Here is a 19,299-nt window from a genome sequence, read left to right on the forward strand (position 1 = left end):
GATAGGAGTCATTGCTATAGGGGACTGACAGCCATGGGCATGAGCAACAATAGAAGCTGAATGGAGACTTGGCCCATTGATTGTGCATGTAACTCATAACCTTTTAAAGCTACATTGTGAGATTTAAATGAATCAACATGATGGACACCAGAAAACGAGGAGATGGAAATCATAGCACAGAGAAACAGTTGCGTCGAATGCAAAAAGACTTCTCCCAGATTCTGATACCCTTTACTCACCTTGAGCGGCACCTTCCTCCACAGGAAGCAGCCACCTAAGTCGATGGGAAGTAAGGTGCTATTTATTGTATGTTTATCAGAAGCAGGCCCAGGCAGATAGGAACTGAAGTGCACTGTACATTTCTGTGTGGTATTTCATGTGTGCGCAGGGATATACAGTACATCTGGAATAACTAGTTTCTCAGCCTGTTATCTCCTTGTAGGTGAGAAGTTTGCTGTTTTTTAAAGCCAGTTGACTTCATTCAAAATGTCTTCTGACTCTTCCTCTTTAATTTTATTTCCCCCTGTTTTTTAAAGGCGATCTTTTCTCTTGAAGCAGAGAATTTGCCTGGAGTATAGATGAGTGACAGATACTGTATTTCCTCTTCTCCAGAGCACATTGCCATTCATGACCAATTACAGCTGCCTGTAATCAGCCGTATATTCCAAAATATCCGGGGGGGCAGTGCGGAGGATATGCAAAATCAGCTTGAAAGGTAAATGACTGCAAACAAGTGAGAGAGAGACTCAGCCAGAAACAGAAAGAGAGATAGAGCTTTAGCAGGACAGCTAGATACAGGCACTTATTGTGCAGCATTTCATGGTGCTGTCTCAGCTGATAATGTTCACATATTCAGAGGCTTTCTGGCATACCTCTCAACACCCAGTCGGGTGTACTGCAGGCAGCACTAAACACAAATATCGAACTGGGAGGGGCAAATGTCCAGAAAGCTCTATTACTTTTAGGGTATAGAACTCCCTTCATATAGGGCTGTTCTTTGAGATAAGCATTGTAATAAGGGTAATAAGGAGAATTTATAATGGATTCTGAGGAACACTGTCAATGTTGTGGTAGGGCTTCAAATCAATGTGACTCAACAAATGTCCCATATCATGGAACTCACCTTAAGGATTGTAGCTGTGAACATTTTAAAATTAGTATTATTATTTATTTTGCAGAGTTTAATAAAAAAATTCAACTCACTCCCACAGCTTGCTATGTGTTCCAAATTCCTGCATGTGTGCAGTGACAGCACATAGGGTGCATACATGAATTTGCTTAGATGTAAGATAGTGTGATTTCAATGGGACTGCTCAAGGAGTAAGGTGATACTCAATATGCATAAGGGTATCAGAATGCAGCCCATGGGGAGTTTTTTAGTTGTGTGGGTTTTTTTAATTTAATGCTGTAGCAAAGGTTGGTTTGAAAATATGTCTATTGCTGGAGTCCTTAAGGGATAGAGTTTTAGGACCAGATTTTCCTAACCTGAGCTCTCTTTTTGTGTCCAAAGTAAAGTATAAAGAAAAGGAGTACTTGTGGCACCTTAGAGACTAACAAATTTATTAGAACATAAGCTTTCATGAGCTACAGCTCACTTCATTGGATGCATACAGTGGAAAATATAGTGGGGAGATTTATATACACAGAGAACATGAACCAATGGGTGTTACCATACTGACTGTAACAAGAGTGTTCAGGAAAGGTGAGCTATTACCAGCAGGAGAAGGGGGGGGGGCGAGGAAGGATTGGAATCTTTTGAGGTGATAATCAAGGTGGGCCATTTCCAGCAGTTGAAGAACAGTAGGAGGGGAAATAAACAAGGGGAAATAGTTTTACTTTGTGTAATGACCCATCCACTTCCAGTCTTTATTCAAGCCTAAGTTAATTGTATCCAGTTTGCAAATTAATTCCAATTCAGCAGTCTCTCGTTGGACTCTGTTTTTGAAGTTTTTTTGTTGAAGAATTGCCACTTTTTAGGTCTGTAATCGAGTGACCAAAGAGATTGAAGTGTTCTCCAACTGGTTTTTGAATGTTACAATTCTTGACAACTGATTTGTGTCCATTTATTCTTTTACATAGAGAGTGTCCAGTTTGGCCAATGTATACAATAAATGGATGCAAATCAGACATCAAGAATTATAACGGTCAAAAACCAGTCAGAGAACAGTTCAATCTCTTTGGTCACTTGATTACAGACCTAAAAGTGGCAATTCTTCAACAAAAAAGCTACAAAACCAGACTCCAGTGAGAGACTGCTGAATTGGAATTAATTTGCAAACTGGATATAATTAACTTACGCTTGAATAAGGACTGGGAGTGGATGGTCATTACACAAAGTAAAACTATTTCCCCTTGTTTATTTGCCCCCCTACTGTTCTTGTCAACTGCTGGAAATGGCCCACCTTGATTATCACTACAAAAGGTCATCCATCCCCACCCTCACCCCCACGCTCCTGCTGGTAATAGCTCACCTTAAGTGATCACTCTTATTATAGTCTGTATGGTAACACCCATTGTTTCATGTTCTCCTGTGTATATAAAATCTCCCCACTATATTTTTCACTGTAGGCATCCGATGAAGTGAGCTGTAGCTCACGAAAGCTTATGCTCTAATAAATTTGTTAGTCTCTAAGGTACCACAAGTACTCCTTTTCTTTGTACTGCACTAGTTATTCCAGCAAATCCATTGTCACTTCAGCCCAAAGTAGGCTCTGTACCTGTTATTTGGAAAGAGGGTAGCAACTCATTTTACGGTTTGACTCCCTCACCAGAATTACCTATCATAGTTCAGAGAGGTAGCGAGGCATTGGAAATTTGTACACACTCCCTGGCTTCTGCTCCCTCTCCCCCTCACCGCCCCCTACCCACTTCAGTATAGCCAGAATATCCAAGATAGACCTGCCAGTAAACAAAATTCTACCTCATACCCCGTGGTACCCTCTCCTCTGAATCTCTGCAGGGTTGGGGCTCTGTGCGGCTTGAGGGGCAGAGGTGGGAGAAAAGATGAAGGAACCATGGTCCACAGAATTCCCATCTCCATCCCCCCTGGGTATCACCACCTGAACTAGGGCAGTCTGAAGGAGTGTAAATAAATCTCCATGCCTGAGCATACTTTGGAAGGGTGGTGAGAGGGGAAAGGGTTGTTTTGGGCTTTGTTTGGCTTTTTGTGATGGTGCAGTGTAGCTGCATTCTGTGTGACATCGTACTGGATTCCAATCCTCCATGTCTCCTTTCCATGAGTTCCCCTGGTTCTAAGAGAAGGTGCCACCCAAGCCATCCCCAGGAGGGCAAGATATGAAGGTAATCCTCAGGTTCATGATCTCTGTGTATCATCCATTTGTGGGAGGGAACAATTTGGTTTCATGTGACCACCAACGCTACAGGTACAGCAAGCTGCACATTATCCAGCCAGCATATTACTCAGAGGCCTTGTTAGGTGCTAACATATATTGGCCCTCAGAAATTAAAATTGTATGATGGCATTTTGCAGACTGCCAACCAGCCAAATGCTCAGAAGGATGCCTGCAGCTTCCCAAGGGTTGACTCCAAGAGTGCCATTTGAAGACAAGACTAATGAAATCTAAATGGGGAGAGGACGGTTTGAAGTTTCTGAACTGTGGCTGGAGAACCCCAACTAACACTGTGCATGCTCACAGCCTGAGAGATCAGTTATTGTCAATTACTCCTTTGTTCAGCAAGAGGCTTAATTTCAGAGTTGACTCCATCAGCCAGAGCCATGGGACTGTTTCTGACAGGATAAATGGCAGAGTCATCAGGAAAAGAGTCCTGTAGCTGCACAGAACTTCACTCTCTGGACTCTCCTCTCCCCTTCGGAAGAGTTCTCACTTTGTAGCCTTTTTATGGACCCTTTTCCTTTAAAGGTCTTTATGGAGCTTTATGCCAGCTAAGGATCTGGCCCTTAGAGTTAATTCTTTGGGCCAAGTGCTTGAAGCCATACTTGGAAAATGAGTTAAACCTGCTGTAAAATAACCTAGTGGATGTAAAAATCTTTACTGAGTCCCAGGAGGGGAGGGGAGCCTTAAATAAAGAACAGCTAAGTTCAAAGGAAAGAGCGTGAGTTAGAAACTAGCATGTGGGTTTGGAAAAAAAAAAAGCTAGACAGGCTATGAATACAAGAGAATCCTTAGCTACTAGTACAAAGGTAATGCTCAGGGACAAGTGCTGGCCTTCAAGAGTATTTGATTTGTTAACTCTCAGTTCTTTAACTCGCCCACAAGAATGAGCTCGTCCCAGTTTTCAGGACAACTGCTATATAACCTTGTAATGTACATCTATAGCTAATGGCTGACGCACCTGACTTCTCACAGCCTTAGAGCAACAGCGTAGCGCTAATGGCAGCAGGTTGTTACAAATCCAACTCCCCAAACAGCTTGAGTGTCAGTCAAGGATTTCACAGGAAAATGAGTAACTTGGAAACCAACACCACTCATGGCTTCTGTTTTTCATTATTGGTCAAAAGTTTCTTTAAACCCTCCGTGTATCTCAGAGCCAGCCTCAGCCATCTGGATACCTTATGGAAACCTCCCATTAACCTTCCACACTCCAAATGGACTGAAAAGGACAGTGCCAATGCTCTGTACAGAGAAAATCATTGTAAAGCAATTGTATGATATGATGAAATCCTACATTGGTCAACTGTCTGGCATGGAAACAGTCCAATTTGTGCTAAACTCCCTGCAAGTCCACCACACACAGTTTAATCTCTCTCTCTCTCTCTCTCTCTTTAAATCATGAATCATAGGCTGACATTTTCAAACTTGGGTGTTAGGAACGTAAATAAAATTGGCCTGGTTTATTTTCACAGTTGCTGAGCAGCCACAAATGCCCACTGACGCCTCTGAAAATCAGGTCACTTATTTACATTAGTGCTCAGTTATGGATGTACATGTCTGGCTTAAGGTATGTGCATTGGCCACAATTCTGGTTTCCATTATTATACCGTTCTCCAAAGCTTTACCGCTTTGGCAAACTCGACAATATATATCGTTACTGAAAAATCAACATGGCAACTACTTTCTACACATTTACTACAGGTGTTCACATTAGAGAACTATGTCTGTTATTATTAATTACAACATCCACAGTGTGCTAAATGCTGGACAGACATGGAAATGCACAGTCCAAAAGCCTATGTTCTATGAAGAAAAGAAATGGAGTTAGGTGTGGGAACAGATAAAACATACAGACATTTTATATAGGATTCCGAAGTGTTCCTCTATCTAGTCATTATTAGTTGGCTAGTTTCTTGTAGACACACCATCAGAAGTAAGTCCCTCAGAGACAGCTAAGGAAGGATATCTATGCCTAGGAAGCAGTGTGAAAGACAACATGGAGATGATGATGGGAGAAGTGAACAAACTGGATATCAAGAGCAACACCATTTGATGGGCTGGAGGAGGGGGGGAATGAGGTAAGTAAAGTAGAGAGGGGGAAAGCCTTGCAGAACTTTGAAGACCAGGACAAGAAGGTTGGTGGAGAAAGAGGGAACCAGCTGAGGGTTTCAGAGAAAGAGATGAAATGGTCAAAACAACAGGCAAGGATGAAGATCTGAGCAGCTGTTTTTTGTATGCACAAGGAGGTCAGTGTGGATGTCAGGGAGTACAGTGGCAAAGAAGTGATAGTAGTTAAGATGGGATATGTTGAGAACCTGAATGAGAGTTTAGATGAAGGGGCAGAATAAAGATGTAGTCTTGAAATGGTGTGGAAGAAAGATGAGTGAGATTGGGACCCAGAGTGCTCAGACACCAGAGTCATAAATGCCTGAAAAATGCTGGTAGATGGAAAAGTCAGTAGGAGCTTCCGCTATTCACTGTCCCTGCAAATTAGTTGTCTGTGGAGCACCGGCAGCTTCTACTGACTCCCAGGGGACTGTGGGTGCTCAGCACCAGAGGCCAGTTTTATTAAGTCTCTAATTTGGAACTCAACTTTGAACATTTTATCATTAGTGCCTGATTCTGCTCTCATGCTTTTCACCATGACTCCAAAAGGTCAGTATACCTACTCAGTGCTTCTAAAGCACAATGGCTTGGATCCACAAAGGGACTTATGTATTGCAACCTAGGAAATCACTGGAACATTAGCAGGATTCACAAAATTGAATTAGGTGCCTCGGTTTCCTATACAATGAATGGGGAGAGAAAGGCACCTACGAATGGGAGCCCCAAACGCCAGCAAACTAGGCAGGGAACTGCCTAAACTAGCTACTGGGAGATGCCAGTGAGAGGGGTGTGTCCTAGGCCCCACCCCTTCACAGATTTAGGCACCTAACTCTGGGCTGGAGAAAGGCCCCTATCTCTGCTTCTGATCCCCAGTCTGGAGCCCTCTCTGGGAGTCAGACAGCTTAGGTGCCTAAACTGTTTCTTGCAACCATGAGCTAAGTGCCTTCCTCAATCAGGAGAGAACCCTAACCACTGAGCTATGAGATATTCTGATGTGGGGTTTGTGACCCAGGGACCTATCAGTGTCAACTGGCAGAGACACAAGGGATGTGTAGGGATTTACATGGATCCCCTGGGTCAGATATATGCATAATAGTTCTCCAAAGGCTAGTATGTGAGGTCTCTACCAAGAACCATGAGCCAATTGGTCATCATAATCATTGTGAAATGTATGTATTGATAATATTTAAGGAATTATGTATCTAAAGTAAAAAATATGTTCTTAAAGTCTGGGATGCTTATGTGCATAATGAGCCAGATACCAGTTGAAAGGTTGCAAAATCTACAAGAGAGAAAATCTACAGGAAACAGCAGTCTACAGGGGGATGTCCTGTTTATGATAAAACCCAAAGGTATATCAGAAAATACAAAGAACCACATGGTATCCTTCACCAAGGAGACAAGCTAACAGCGTGTTTGTCTTATGAAAGGAGGGTCACTGGCTGGAAGGATTTTGGGTGAGCATTACTCTACGAGACATGAGAGTATCTAGTTAACTAAGTCTAGGCTCTAGAATCATATTAGGATTTCATTTTATATGTAACTGTTTGTTTCCAATACCTCAACTTGCTGTCACTTAGATCTCCCCGCTTTGTTAAATAAACATTTAGTTCACTATACACACCTCTAAGTGCTGCATGTTAAGCGGATCTGTGATCTGGGGTGAAACTGATAAGCTAGGGTGTTCTGTACCTTTGGAAGCAGCAAATCTGTGACTACTGTGAGTGTCCAGTGGATCAGGGGCTGGACACTCTAGGGAGATGCTTAGAGGGCTCAATGGTTGGAGTGTGCCTATGGCCAACCTGTAGAGGGACATCAGGGCCTGTGTAAGTACAGAGGTGAGTGCATGTGTTGTCCATGCTGGTGGAGTTGGGGAGCTGACCCCCAGCAGACACAGTCAAGGTTTCTTCATGCTAAGGGCAGGTGGTAGTGAGGTGTCTCACAGTCCTGGGTACCCCTAGGAATCATCACAGTCTCCCTTACTCTCTCCTGTTGAAGGCATTCTACTCTGGATAAATAATTAGAGTCATTAGAGCAGGGAGACTGGACCCTGGGTCAGGAGGTACAGTGATTCTCTCTCTCTCTCTGGCCCAGTGACTAAGTATTTACATAGTGAAACAGCCTCAACTTTAGAGATTGAGAGAGAGCCCCACATCAGAATATCTCATAGCCCCATGGTTAGGGCATCCTGATGGGAGATCCCTGTTCAAATCCTTTCTCGCCTCAGGCAGCAGGTGGAATTGAACCCACCCACATCTCCCCCAGCCTGGGTGAGTGTTCTGACCATGAGGCAACAAGTTATAAGGGGTGCAGTGGCACCACCCCGTCTGGAATGGACAAGAAAGGCACACGAGTGCTTAGCTCCCTTGGATCTTGCTGGGGCTTAGGCATCAGAAAGATGTCTGGACATCTAGAGGGAAGCAGCAATGTGCATGCCTGCAAGCAGAAATTTAAGTGGCTGGGGAACTTTTACAAGGGAATTTTAAATTCCAAGTGAGTTTAGGCACTAGGGATTAGGTGACAACCAAGCAGGGTCTTCTTGGATCACAGTGCTTCATAAAACTGGGACTTAGGTATCTACATCTGGGGCTGAGGCATCTAAATACCTTTCTGGATCTGGGCCTATGTCACTTGACTAAAAGGAGTCTGCACCCTAATAAAAGGCTGCAGCTAAATTAATGACAGGTTTCATAGTAGCAGCCGTGTTAGTCTGTATTCGCAAAAAGAAAAGGAGTACTTGTGGCACCTTAGAGACTAACAAATTTATTAGAGCATAAGCTTTCGTGAGCTACAGCTCACTTCATCAGATGCATCTGATGAAGTGAGCTGTAGCTCACGAAAGCTTATGCTCTAATAAATTTGTTAGTCTCTAAGGTGCCACAAGTACTCCTTTTCTTTTAGCTAAACTAATGTGAATCCTGTGGTCTGAAACTTTAGAAGGTAAGGAGCTTTCTGGCACCATCTGTTGGCTAACGGGAAGAATTATTGCTACAGAGAGAGAGCTTCATTTGCATAAGTGTTCTACCCAGAATTCCTCCAATGACAGTCACAGTCACCATAACTGTACACAAACTCAGAACTCGTTGGGTACTGGAACTGAAGTAATAGCAAAGAAAAAGGTTTCTATGATATATTAAGGACTATGATGAAGGTTATATGGTACTGTCTTCTTCTGTACTGAGGCTTGTGTGTTATGGGAAGGACTATCTGCTGATGCTGCAAATTACAGTAATAGAACTGAGTGAGTTCTAGTGAGGTTCTTCCTGACCAGCTGCTAAATAAAGCTGTAGTTACTGTAGCTGAGTTAGGTATTGGGGCCTGAGGATAGGACCCAGCAGTGCTTTCCAAGGAACTGGACAGAGGCCTGTCTGAATGTACTTCAAAACTCTTGGACTATGCTACCCACTGACTCCAAACTGTGAGTTAGGGTTACCAGATGTAGAAGGGGGAAGTGATGTGGTAAATGGATGTTTGCCTATTTGGTGTTCCTACTGGTGAGTGGGGAATTGGGTTAGCAGCCTACTGCAAAAGTTACTATGGTACAGTATTTTACCTATCCTTCATATACATTTGGAAAAATGAAGTTTTTCTTGTTTCATACACAGACTCAGTACTTGGAAGTGAGGAAATTTTGCCTAGTAAGAATGCCCAAAGAAGGTATTTAGTGATCCCAGAAATTCTACCTCAGGGTTTGAGCCAGTGGTATTTGTGAATTTTAGGAGGAATCCATAGCTGTTTGATCCCAGTCCCTGCTGCTCCCAACTACACCTGGCAAGAGGAATATGTAACAATTGCTAAGTGATCATTTTCCTGCTGTTAAACTTCAGGTTATAATCTGTCACTGACAATAATTGAAATTTGGCTTTGTTAACTAAAGACCGCTTTATTTACATAACACACAAATTTATTGCTACTATTTTCTTTTAATTTCTTTGAGTATGAGAATAAGGTTGGTGCTAATGAAGGGTGCCAGACTGACAGCCCTAGAAACTGAAGAAGTAAAGCAAATAAGCACTGGTAGAGTGAACTTCCCCAGATTGCTGGGGAAAATTGACCTCAACCTTGAAAAAGAAGAACCATTGTCTGCTCTGGTGAACCTGCTACAGCTATAACAGTCCCTTTGGGCCATGAGAAGCTGGCACAATTTAGAAGAGCTTTCCAGTACAGAGTAGTCCCAGGATAAAGGGGCTCCCTCCTCAGCTGTGCTGAACATCGGGTGCAGCCAAGAGAGAATCTGCTCCATAGTTTATTTTTCCATAATTCACTCCTTTGTAGAAAAGGGCAAGCTGTACAGATTTATAGAAAATCTTCAGATTAGCAAATCAGCTGTGCCTTTGGCCCAGGCTATAAGATCAACACTTCATTCCTTCAAAGAGCCAGTCATGTAGGTACATCTATGGGCGTGGATTATCGCAGTCTCGCTGTATCTCCAGACTGTTCATTATTACAGCTTTGACTCTGATGAAAATATGATGAAGCTGACCACTGTAGCTCACTCCCTTGCTAGTTCGCTTGTGCCTCTGCTGCCCCTTTCATTCCCTGGACACTCTCTTTAAGCCTTGGTGGTGCATTAGCAGCAGTTTTCTTCAGTGTTTGCAGGTGTGAAGTGGAATCCCAGTGATCCAAGAGCAGTGGATTTAATACTTCTCCAGTATTAGCAGTGATGGAAGCCCAAGTGAAGACCAGCCACCAGCATTTTAACTATTGTTTCATCTAGGCTACTTTAACAGTGGTTAAAACACCAGCAGCAGGTCAGTGCCTTTTCTACACTACTGCTGGTGGAGCTGCAATGGTGGGAAGTTTTAGGAAAATAAATCTAGTGAAGACAATGCCAATCGGTCAGTGACTCATCTGGAGTTTAAACTCAGAGGTCCCAATTCCCCTCTGCTGTTACACTGTTTCAGAGTAACACCATTTAACTCAGTGGGGCTACAGTGCTGCAAACACAGTGCAAGTCGGAGGAGAATCAGGACCAGGACTTCCAAGCTCTCAAGCTCTTTGCTCTAACTCCTTGGCCATTGGCTTCTTACCACTTTTACCACCTTGGATGCCAAGTAACTGCAAAGAGACAAAATGGGAACTGTAGCTTTGTTTGAGTTGAGGGAAGTGGATTCCAAACAGGGTCATCCCATGTAATAAAGCTAGGCAGATAATAGGGGCTTTCATGTCAGCAAATAGTGTCCTCTCAGTGCCAGGTGACTGGGTAGCCTGATGCAATATATTGACCCTTGGACACTCCAGAATTGGCCCCTGGATGCTTAGATACCCCAGATCAGGATTTGGCACACCTCTTCCCCCATCCCTGCTCACAGCCCCCTCCATGTGGTGTGTTTGTATCTCATACCATTAGTTTCTGCTATAGATGCACCACAGAATGAAGGTGTGAAGGATCTCGTGTGTCAGATATCTGTCCCTTTAAGACTTTTTGTTTATATACTGTGTGTGTATCTGTTGTTATGAACCCAAAGTTCTCAAACTAAGATGCTTTTAGAATTCTAGAATGTAAGAACTTTTTGACCTTCCTGTTGTGTGTTGATTCTATTCTTTTCTTTCAAGTGAAAAATTGAAGCAGTGATTAAAAATGTACATATGAAATGGGGAAATCTCTTTGCAGACTTGAAAGGTTGTTTGGCACAGGAAATATTGTTTCCTGTAATTGAATATGGTGATATAATTTATAGCTGCTCAGCCACAACTTTGCACAAATTATACATATTACACCCCTACTTAATTAGATTTGCTGTTTGGCATTCTTTATCACCTCACATCACCATAATCATTTGGCCAAAATCAGATGGATTTACCCCTTGAGCCAAAGTGACTTTATGAAGAGCATGTATAGATAGCTAAAGTTTTGCTCTGGGAAAGATATTTTAGCAATATCTTTCTGAATGTGGATTCATATCCTCTGATACACTACCATCCAAAAGTGATGGAAAATAAGGGCTGTATCTTCAGCTTGTGTACATTGGCATAGGTCTATGGACTGACTTCAGTGGAGCTATGCTGATTTAAATCAGCTGAAGATCTGCCAGTAAAGAACAAATGAACATGAACAGGATTCCCAGTGATACTAAAAAGAAAATAAGTTTTACTTTTTTTAAAAAAAGAAATCCATTCTGTTATTGAACAATATGTAGGTTTATGCTAAGGAAATTCACTTGTATATTAAGATTATTTTATCAGTTTTTAGTGACTATATTTGGTGGGAGGCCATTGTAACCCAGCTCTGGGACCCTACCCACCACGTGCCTGGAAACGACATTTAATCTGCACTGCTTTAGTTGGTTTAATGAGATCAGTAAATAAATGTGACTATGACAGAATAATTTGTTATTAACGTTCCTGATGGCTAAGAAAATTACTAGCAGGATAGGGAACATTTTGCACATTGGTTCAAAATGTGATCCAGGTCACAGGTTCCAGTGTGTCCAGGCTGAGAGAGGATATAGCAGGATATGGTGGTTATCCAGATGCCAAGTTGATACGTGCTATAGAAAAATCAAAGACCGTTAGATCCATATCTGAAATGAGTTGGGGGTTTCAGTACAGTTCCTAATGGACAATCCTATTTATTTAACAGAAACCCACATTACAACTAGTAAAGCTGCTTTGTTCATGCTCCAGCAAACAGGCTTGGAGACTGCACGATAGTTCACACCTATAATTTCCTTCAGGGCAAGGGTCAAGTAGTTTGGCAAGGGACTGTACTGAGGTTTGCAGTGTTGCTGTGTAAAGAGAGGACTTGGGTCTTTAAGCCTGTCATTCGGGCACCTGCCATCAAGATTGCACTAATTTTATGCTAACAAAGGGAGTGCCTTTTCCAAGCCACCGTTTTGTTTACAGAGCTCCAAGCGTTCAAAGTGCTTTAGAAAAACCTGGAATTTCTTGGATTCTTCAGTCCCTTGAGATAGCTCCCAGTCAGAAGTTCTGCCCTTCATGTTACTAGTTTTGTTATCATTTTCTCAGCATCATATGTCACACGCTGAAGCAGCTGGTACATAATCCCTTGAAATCCTGGCGCAGGTGTATATACACACACACACACACACACACACACACACACACACACACACAGTTATGCTGTTGTTTTTTTAAAAGAGATATACAGGTAGTGTACATTAATTACATTAGCATGAGTATCAATAACACTTACTGGGCTATACAAGTGGCTCTAGTCTGTGTGATCTGACATATAATGAGTCATAGAACAGTAATTCCTGAAATAAAAGATTACATTGTTTGTTCTGGAACAAGTTTCCTTTCACTCAACTCTTACATTGGAGCAGCGAACAGTTATGATAGATACTTTGTCTATTATTATTGTTTTATATTTGTTAAGCAGCAACATGGTGCTCAGCATTGACTAAGGTACAGGGGGCCAGATCCTCAGCTATCCCAGACTTCTGTGCAGTAAACCTGAGGTTGGGGTGGGCAAAGGTGGTCAGTTCGGTTTCTATCATAACACTGAGCAGTCTCGCTTCCTGCTCGTTTGGATCAGTCTCCCAGGGGCCATTCTGCTGTTTAGGATGGCTGGAGTGTAGCATGCAGTGGCCGTGCCCCATGGCACCCTGGCATGTACCCTGTGCAAGAGGGCCAAGAGGTGGTGACACCTTCTCCTTACTAATGCCATCTAGGAGTTTCCCCACACCAGGGAAATTCCCAATTGCCCAGACAACTTCATGGTCCCTTTGCACTGCCAGAAGAGAGACCAGGATCCAACCCACAATGTGTCTATTTATATAGCCCAGACACTTGCCCCTTCTGTGGCGTGAGGGAGACCCTGGCACACATTTACTTGGAGTGCGCCAGGTTGCATCCCCTATTTCGGCTTCTCACAAATATTTTGTTAAGTTTCTGGCTACACTTTTCCCGTCACCTCCTTATCTATGCACTCCCTATCCATGGCCCCACAAAACCACGGGACCTCCTGGTCAACCTCCTCCTGGCCCTGGCTAAAATGGCCATCTATAAAACCAGGGAGAGGAGGTTGGCTGATGGAGACTCCTGTGATTGTGGGGCCTATTTCCAATCCTCTGTCCGTTAACACATCTGGGCAGAATTCCTCTGGGAAGCGCCCACTGACTCTCTTGATGCCTTCAAGGAGCAGTGGGCACTGTCCGGGGTTCTCTGCTCAGTGTCCCCATCGGGTTCCCTTTGTTTGACCCTTTGACCACACTCCTGTTCCTGTTGTTTTATTAGTTTTCCCCTGAAATCACTTGGCTTCCAGGTTCTGTGGATCCCCCCTTAGGCTGGGAGGGGACCCTTTAGCAGAGGGCGGGCTTCCGCCTGCCCACTTCCTGGATCCCAATAGGAACAGTGTGGATTCTAATCTCCTTTTGAGCATGTATTGATTTAGCCTAACACTGCCCTCTTCCCCCATACCCTCGTATCACACCCATTTTAGAGATTCAGGAATTAAATGAGTTGCTGAGGTCATACAGGAAGCCTCTGGCTGAGCTGGGATTTGAAACAAAGAGATCTTGAGTTGTAGTCAAGTGCCTTAAACACAAAACCATCCTTTCTCCAAAATATGGACACTCCTTGCCCTGAAAGTCTATGTATTTTATCTAATCTAGCACATGGACCTCTCCTGGCCAACCAGCACAACCAAAGTTGCAAAAAACAATCAGTCTGACAGACTACTTTCCCTGTTGAATTTATGAGGCACCAAGGATGAATTTGTGGTTTCTTTTCATTGCTATTATTTGGCATCTTCTGGAAATTTGAGAGAGAGAGAGCACCTACATTATTTTCCAAAGATAGTGGGATCTGGGATCTTCCGGGATCTGCTGGAAGGGAACTCTCTTACCATGGTCCTGCAACTGGGAAGGTGAGAAAACACCCTGCCATTAGAGTTTCTCCCTAAACATAGTAATCTCCTATATTCCTGAACACTGTAGCTGTGTGATAGGTGAGAATCATGAAGAGTGGAGCAGTTTCTGCGTTAGTCAGGTTCTAACCCAATAAGGGCTGTGAAGAGAGGAAGGATGGTCTGGTCTTGCAGTTAAGGAACTGGCCTGGGATTTAAAAGATCTAAATTCTTCTCCTTCTGTAAAATGGAGACAATAAAGTTTTAGCCACCTTTGTAAAATGTTTCAGATCTATGGCTGAATACCAAGTTGTCATAAACCTGGGCTGCAAACCCAATGTTTGGACAAAAAATTAAAAGGAGACACCTACATGGGGCAGGAAATCTCATCATCCATCTCTGTGGAGGCCAGAGATTTTCTGGCAGCGGTTGGAGCAGTTACAGTGGTGTGGAAGAAATGGGAGAGAGTACACCTTTCGCCATTCTGGGGGCTCCTCATTTCTGTGGACTGCTTGACAGGGAGGCTTGGGAAAGGCTGGGGGATTCAATGTCTTGGGGAATATTACAGGGGAGTCATGGGTAGGCTGGTGCTTTGGCATGGGAGAGTAATCTGGATGAAAGAAAAGAGTAGGAATATGGCTGAGGGAGGGGCTTGATGGCCAGATGTGTAGTGATTGGGGATGTAGGTCCTGTAAAGGAAAAAAACAAACACAATACATACCAACCTCCTTTACACTTTGTTGCTTTGTTATTCATACAGGGCCTAAGTCAAAGCCTTTTGTAATCAGTGGGAGTGTTTCCATTGACTTCATTGAGGCTTTGCATCAGGCCCCTATTGTTTTTCTGCCTTGTCTATTTAAGGATCAGGCCCTACCCATTGGCTTTGATGGGTATTGGGCCAGCAGGACCTGAGACTTTGATCTCTTTGGCAAGAGCACTATCTTCCTCTCTGCTTGGAAAACACCTAGAACTTTGTAGGTTAAACAGCCATACAAATAATAAATAGTGATCGTAACAGAGGAGACCAGCAGACAAATGTTTATTTACTTGTATTTGTTCTGAGTTTATTTCGGCTAAGGAATTTGTGCAGAGGAAATGGTTGTTACATTATCCTCTGGAACCTAGGCACAGGGAAATAACAAATTGTAGCGGACTTTGTACAGTGTTACAGAGCCAGTTACATTCTGGGAACAATAGCAGGTTGTAATCCTACTTTTTTTTTTTGGTACAGGTTACTTTTTATTGTATAACTTTATTCATCATGACTACACTCTGTACTGGCTCTTTTTCTTCTGTTCATGTTGATTTTTTTTAAGTGTATTTATTTATACTTTTTATATATCACTTTTCATCCTTCGCTTTCAAAGTGCTTTACAAAGGCAGGTAAGTATCCTCATGTAACAGATGGAGGGGGAAAGAGGTAGAGAGAGGTGCAGTGCTTTGCTCGAGGTCACACAGCAGAGCAGTGAAAGAGTGCTCCCGCTGGAGTGGCCTTATTCCATGGCTCACAGCTTTCAAGGAAAGTTACGCAGATAGACCTTTATTGTTCTTGCTGGGCTGAGAAAAATGTACTTGGAAAATGGAATCCTATTTATTCTTTTGATGCTCTTTCCCCAAGAGTCACAAGCCATGTGTTTGTTTGTTTGTTTGTTAATGGCTATGAAACAAGCAGGAGCCACTTTCTACCTAAAAATGATATAAACTAGTACTACAGGGTGCATGCAGTCAGACGTGAGTCTCTGCTTTCCTCTACTGTTGAATAAGTTCCTGACTGAGTTGTCCAGTATCATGTGGGTAAGAATAAATTCTGGAGCAGCCCCAAGACTGAGACCAGGAGATGCTAGGGTATTACACTGCAAAGCTTTCTGGTGATGGACAGATTCTGTTGCTCTGATTGGTCTAGGTTTACTTGGTCCTGCCAGAGCACAAGGGACTGGACTTGATGACCTCTGGAGCACCCATGGGTAAAAAATGGCGGGTGCTTATTGCCCACTGGCAGCCCCTTTATCAATGCCTCTCCCTCCCCCCAGTGGATCCTGCCTGCTGATCAGTGCCTCCCCCTCCCTCCCAGCACCTACTGCCTGCCGTGGATCAGCTGTTTTGTGGCATCTGGAGGCATTGGGGTGGGGGAGGAGGGAGGGTGCAGCATGCTTGGCAGAACTGGGTAGGGAAGAGGCGGGTGAGGCATTGGGGAAGGGGTGGAGTGGGGACAGGGCCTGGGCGGAGCATCCCCAGGCATATTAGAAACTCTGTGCCTATACTTCTCAAGGTCCCTTCTAGCCCTACACTGTTCTGATTCTATGATGGTCATAGGGTTAGGGGAATTCCGGGTAGTATTTCTCATTCAAATATTTTTTTCAAGAAATATTTTTTCTTTTGTGATCCTATTGTTTTGTACTTTGAGCATTCACTGTATTTTGGGTCCAATCCAGACCCCCCAATGGAAAGACCCATTGAGTTCACTAGGCATTGGCTCAAGCTCAACAAAACAAGAGCAGTATAGCACAGGGGTCAGAGGGCCAGAGTCAGAAGCACTGGTATCAGTCTGACTAGTCTGTGCAAGTTACATCACTTGGGTGAGTGCAAGTAGATAGTGGTATTTAGGAAAACCTAAATTTCCATTGTAGGTAGTTCTGTGTCCCAGTGGTGTGTAAACAGGGATTTCAATTGAAATCTATTCTCTAACGGGTAATCTGGCCTGTATTTTGGTGATATCACTGCAGTATCTGTACACAACATGAACCCACATGCAGTTACAAAGTGGTTAGGGTCTGCAAATGTCTGACAACATATTACCTAGCTGGTCATTTATATTACATTGCGCTATCAGAGCACAAAATCGACATCGACCTCCCTCTAACCTCTTGTCACTCACAAAGGTGTGACTATGTATGGCTCTGGCTGGCTGAAATATGTGCCTGTAGAATTTTAGGTTATTAAAACTGAACTTGTCACACTATTGTATCTTGCTTTTGAATACCAGTTAGCAGAGGAGCTGCCAAAGAACATTTCAGATTCAGATGAAATGGAACAAAGGTGGGCCAGCCTGAGTTTCAGATTTTATATTTTGTTTAATTTGAGGTGTTTTTCTTAAAAGGTGAAATCAAGTAATAGTAAAATCCTACTATCAGAATAAAAACTGGGTGGGGTTTTTCACCTAGGTTTCATGTCAAAGTTAATGACTTTCTGTAGAAGTTTGTAACTTCAAGGAGCTAACAAACTACAATTAAGGCGCATTTCTAATGCGTAAAGAGCTGGTATGCATCATCAGTGGCACTGACTATGACCATGCTGGAATGCTGCTTTAGTCACACTCCAACTTTGTAAACAAGATTTCTATACCACATGAGGTGGAGGGACTTTGGCAGCAGAAAGGGCTCAGGCTGCTCCTTTGTTTGATGGCCATTTGAAAACCTTTTCCTTGCAAGCTGGCTGTGAGTTAGATGTTAGAAAGCCATTAGTTTAATTTTTTTTTCTGACTGGACAGCATTTTCAGGAGGCTGCCCACATAAAAGTGCAGATGTCTGTATGGGACACTTGCACCCCTACTACCACCCCGCCGCCACCAATGATAACCCTAGTTTTGACATTGGATTTGTCAATATTATTATTGTATTTAACCCTAAAACCACAAAGGGATTCTTTACAATTACCAGCCAGTCTGAGCAACATTCATTATGGCAAGCTATTGGAGTCCTACACATCCAGGGACCCCAGAGGTGCATGCATGGGCCATGGGAGGGAACAGCTGCAAGGCATTGTGCATGTGCTACTCGGCCTACTTGGGTGCTTGTGGTAAACCTCTGGCAATTTCTGCTGCCTGTTCTGCAGGGAAGCAAAAACTCTGCCCCCACTCTTAGCAATCCCAGCAAACTCTTCCCTGAGGTTTGACTTCTGTGGGTATTTCCCTGAGAGGGGCCCATCCTGCTGTGGGAAATCACCTCAACTCCTTGCCTTCAATGGGGTGAGAGAATTTTAGCAAGGGACTTCCTGAAGCCACCAGGAGCATCCTTATAGCATATCCCAGACAGTGCAGCTGTGGGGTTTGGGGACATTTCTCTTCTAGTCTGAGGGAATGTGCTGATGGCTACAGAGATGGAAGTAGGAGGGGGAAGGAAACATCAGTACCTCATGGAGAGGGCCAGAAGAATTAAAAGGGTCCTCTTTTCGCATTACCTCAGACTGATAAACATGCCTTAAAGCCCACTAATGGCCTGACAGTATAAATGAGGAGAAACCTGTTTTAGTTTAAATGTAGTTAGGAATTCATTCTGGATCTTGAAATCATTCCTACTGTCTTCTAGCCATTCTCCTCCCTCCACCTTGTCCTTCCAAACTGTCCAAGTGAACCTTAAGCTCAGGGAGCTTCCCCCCAGTTTGGCTACTCCTTAGCATCGCTCTGGTGTCTGGGGCTTTAAGGGGCAGTTTAATTGCAGTGTAGGTGTTCGTATTGGGCTGGAGCAGGGCCATCCCTACCCATAGGCAAAGTACGCAGCTGCGTAGGGCACCAGGAAATTTGGTGCCTATGCAACTGCGTGCTGCTCCAACCCCCGCTCTACCCTCTCCCCGCCCCTGCTCCACCCCTTCCCCAAAGCCCCCACCCTGCTCTGCCCCTTCCCCTGAGGCCTGCACTCACCGGCGGCAGGAAGTGCAGTGACCCGGCCCCAGCCATGCTGCTGGTGAGTGCTGGGGGGTGGTTCCCTCCTGCCCCCCAAGCCAGCCCCACCCCTCCCCTCCGAGGACTGGGGCCCCACACAGGCCCCCCCCACAGGAGGGGGTGTTGCATAGGACCCCAGAATGGCTAGAGACAGCCCTGGGCTGGAGCCCAAGCTCTAGGACCCTGCAAGGTGAGTCAGTTGGCACAAGCCAGCTGCAGGTTTTTAATTGCAGTGTAGACATACCCTTAGTGCCTGTAGAGCACTTTGAGATTCTGGAATTCTAGGTGCTCTAGATGCACCTCTTGGTAGTATACAAGCAGGAACCTAGGAATAATCACACGGCATGAGACCAATGTCCATCTAGTCCAGT

This window comes from Dermochelys coriacea, chromosome 3 (genome assembly GCF_009764565.3).
Source record: "Dermochelys coriacea isolate rDerCor1 chromosome 3, rDerCor1.pri.v4, whole genome shotgun sequence".
Taxonomy (NCBI): domain Eukaryota; kingdom Metazoa; phylum Chordata; order Testudines; family Dermochelyidae; genus Dermochelys; species Dermochelys coriacea.